Source organism: Sinocyclocheilus grahami, unplaced genomic scaffold (genome assembly GCF_001515645.1).
Source record: "Sinocyclocheilus grahami isolate Dianchi unplaced genomic scaffold, SAMN03320097.WGS_v1.1 scaffold443.1, whole genome shotgun sequence".
Taxonomy (NCBI): Eukaryota; Metazoa; Chordata; class Actinopteri; order Cypriniformes; family Cyprinidae; genus Sinocyclocheilus; species Sinocyclocheilus grahami.
The window spans coordinates 43,947-46,797 of NW_015505622.1; the positions used below are offsets into that span (position 1 = coordinate 43,947).

At 37.6% G+C, this 2,851-nt stretch overlaps 1 long non-coding RNA gene across 1 annotated transcript; it reads left to right on the forward strand.

Annotated features, from left to right (window-relative positions):
• Positions 1-1,726: 1,726 nt before the first annotated feature.
• On the forward strand, positions 1,727-2,426 carry LOC107552228 (uncharacterized). The gene is made up of 3 exons (XR_001604844.1): positions 1,727-1,782; positions 2,014-2,103; positions 2,396-2,426. It is a non-coding gene; the product is annotated as an uncharacterized lncRNA (long non-coding RNA).
• The last annotated feature ends 425 nt before the right edge of the window (positions 2,427-2,851 follow it).

Below are 2,851 nucleotides of genomic sequence, written 5' to 3' on the forward strand. Positions count from 1 at the left end.
TTTTGCACATTCCTTTGTGAGCTTTGAAATGCCAGTTGACTATCTATTTTCCTTGGCTAACCTTATTAAAATAGTGTTTGCTTTTGAGAAGTCTCAGTGGGGATTGTAGCAAAATTATTCTTCAAACAAATAAGCACTCTCTCTTTCAAATATATACTCGCATCAAACTGTCATTTCCTCAGCAGGTTCTCGTAGTTAATTTATATTTCATGCAATTCAGTTGAATGAATTCGCTCTGCATTTTATGATGGATTCTTGTGCTTTACTTATACAGCAATATTGCATAATTCTGGCATGAAATAACAGCTAAAATTATGAGGTCATTATGATTATACTACATTAGCATACACAAACAAGAAACAACAAACTTGGCCATTAGCAGTTATGTCACTCAAAGTTCCTGAGGTGGAATTTGTAATTCGGTATCTGCATGCTCCATCTATCATATTTAAGTCAGACGCCTTTGGTGAGCTGTAACTCATCTGAGATAAGCTCTCATTAATTTCTCACACCCTCAAGTGCTTCATATTACTAGTGACAGCACAGGCATCTGCATTTTAAAGTCTCAAATTGCTGTCATGACAAAACATGTGAGGACCTAATTGTGCTTTTTCAGACTGATCCTGTGTAAGATAGCAAGACCAAATACCAAAGAAAATCTTAAATTCTTACTTTCCAAGAACCCTTAAAGATGACGTGGCATTAAACAATGAGCATCAACAAAAATGACCCTTTTTCACATGACCCTGTAAATCTGTGTTCAAATCATCTAAATCTGTTTTACACACCTCTGTGTTTCAGTGATCACGACTAAAACAAAATCTTCAGAACCAAGCTATTAATTCTGATTTTCTCATTCGGCACCACTTCATGCCTTAAAGGGGTCATATGATGCGATTTCAAGTTTTCCTTTCTCTTTGGAGTGTTACAAGCTGATTGTGCATAGACAAGATCCCTGAAGTTGCAAAGACTAAAGTCTCAAAACCAAAGCGATATACTTTATCAAAGTTAAGACTCTGCCACGCCCCCCTAAAACGGCTCGCTCTAACATGCCCCCACATATCTACCTCACTATGTGGAAATATTAACATAATGCGCCCAAATGTGCACGCAAAGAAAGAAGGCGTGGTTTCAGTAAACGCAGCTAGTGTTGAAGCAGCCATGTCAGGGAGACGCTGTGTGCTTCTAGGCGAAAGCAAAAGCACTTTATTTGGCCTTCCGAAAGTAGATGCATTAAGATGACTTACAACAGAACAGCAATGCATTTTATGGACGACCGTTTCGTGAACCTAGGAGAGGAGGTAATTCTGACTTTACTATGACAATCTGGCGCTTCTGAATCACACTGTAACTGATTTTTGTAATTTGAACAGTATTATACTGTAATATGTACAGTAAGATACTGTAAAATGTGTATACAGTATTTTACTGTAAACCGCAAAGGATTATGGGAAAATATATGGTCACTACTGTATTTCCTCACTACTGTAAATCAATTTACAGTAGTGAACTTGCCCGCGAAAAACTGACCAGTGGCAAGGGAGTTCTTTTTTGATTGTTTGGTGGAAGTGGCCGTGAAAAGACAAAAGAGAAATGCACCTTAACTCGACGAAAGGTTAGTATATTATTTCTGTTTTATGCAAAACTGCGATATTTTAAGATGTTTTCACTTGTTAACAGCAAACTAACATTATTCATCGTGTCATTTTTCATGTCGGGAGTTGGAGCCTTTTTTTCTGACTGACGGCTGAAATGCCGCCAAAAGGCTGATAACATCGACTGGTGAGTAAGTTAAGGTCACCTATATTGCTCGAAATAAACCTTATTAAACCGAGAAACACGTTTGTACGTTCTGCTGCCCTTTAATGCAAGTTAGCTCCTCTGGTGAGTCATTATTTAACCTTAACAGCGAATTAACGTGAAATACTGAAGTAAAGTGCGTTAGGCAAACCACTGTTTCAGTGGAGATATTAAACAGTATTTTCTAGTGCTTCTTTTGTTTGTTATCTTCAGATTTCTAGTCTGGATGTAGTCTGCAGCGTCGGAGGTGTATTTTGGATCCTCTTCTTGTGAATGCCATAGTATCGATGATAACATCAACTGGTAAGTTAATAATATCAGTTAGCCGAACTTAACTAACTTAGTTGAACAAAGAGAAGCATAGTAAGTTATCTTCTCTAAGTTACTCTGCCTCTTTATCGCAAGTAAGGTAATTCTCTTCAAATGCCATTTAAGTCAGAAAGTGTGTACCAATGTCGTATGTAACTTTAAAGACGGTCCCTAAATTCAGTGACAGACGTAACGTTAACATAAAACAGCGAGCTAACAACCTACTGAGGAAAACTGAGTGAAGAAACACCACTGTTAAGAACATCTTTTGTATTTTATTTTCAAGTTTGTGGTCATGTCGTCTGCATCGGAGGTGTGTATTGTTGACTTGTGATTGCCTCGTAGCGGTGCTAACAGCAGGTGAGCTTCCATCAGCTTAACTAACTTTAATGTCACTAAATTAGCCTCTTAGCTGCTGTTCTCCACTAACTCACAGAACAGGTTGACTTTGAGAGGAACATGCTAGCACATGTTGAATAAACATGAGCACTGCACGTTTCAAAATCGAAACCCGGAGCGGGTGTTTTTATTTCACTGTATTTCTGACGGAAACTCATTTTCATTTCTTCTTGCTTGTAATGTCTGATAATGCAGAGTTTATGAGTGGAGCACTGCTGTGTGTACAGCGTTATCGAGGAAACCTTGATCTCTATCACTCACACAGCGCCTCCTGCTGGCAGAAAATGAGTTTATATATATATATATATATATATATATATATATATATATATATATATATATA